At 60.4% G+C, this 644-nt stretch overlaps 1 protein-coding gene across 1 annotated transcript in view; it reads left to right on the top strand.

Annotated features, from left to right (window-relative positions):
• Positions 1-275: 275 nt before the first annotated feature.
• FRMD5 (FERM domain containing 5) overlaps positions 276-644 on the top strand; it is a gene marked incomplete at its 3' end in the record, with an annotated part of 13,753 nt that continues 13,384 nt past the window's right edge. Inside the window, exon 1 of the mRNA XM_009869349.1 lies at positions 276-385. The remainder of the gene's footprint in view (positions 386-644) is intronic.

Below are 644 nucleotides of genomic sequence, written 5' to 3' on the forward strand. Positions count from 1 at the left end.
CTGAACAAATGTGGGGGTTTTTGGTGGATACTGTGGTCCCCTGAGCAGCCTCAGCATCACACCCAGGCAGGGTCGGGGCTCGGGGCGGGGAACGGGGATGCTGCTGTTGGGCTCTGTCTCGGGTGGGGTGGGAGATGGTTTCTGAGCTGAAAATATCACCAGCAAAGCACCAGGGAAGTTGGTGGGATTTGTGCCATCCTTGGTGCCTCTTTACAAGTCTCGGACCCTTCACCCACCCCAGCCCCTCTGCTCCCACCAGCCGAGTTTCTTTGTCTTGCAGAGAGATGCCAAGGGCCAGTACCTGTTTGACCTTCTCTGCCACCACCTGAACCTGCTGGAGAAGGACTACTTTGGCATTCGGTTCGTGGACCCGGACAAGCAAAGGGTGAGAGCTTTTCCTCTCCAGGATGGCTGGTGGGGTTTCTCACAGCTCGGTGACACCGGACTTGTCCTCGCTGCTGTGGCTGAGAACCGCGGTGTCGGGCGGGTGGCTCGATGGCTTAGGCAGTGATGAAGAGCTCTTCCCTGGCACTGCTGCTGGGAAGGGAGGTTGTGGGTGCCCTGATGTTGTGCCCCCCGAGCACCCTGGGGAGACCCCCCACCCCTTCCACCAGAGCCAGGGCCGCATCTCATGCAGCAGCCCC

The sequence above is a fragment of the Apaloderma vittatum genome, unplaced genomic scaffold (genome assembly GCF_000703405.1).
Source record: "Apaloderma vittatum isolate BGI_N311 unplaced genomic scaffold, ASM70340v1 scaffold32645, whole genome shotgun sequence".
Taxonomy (NCBI): Eukaryota; Metazoa; Chordata; class Aves; order Trogoniformes; family Trogonidae; genus Apaloderma; species Apaloderma vittatum.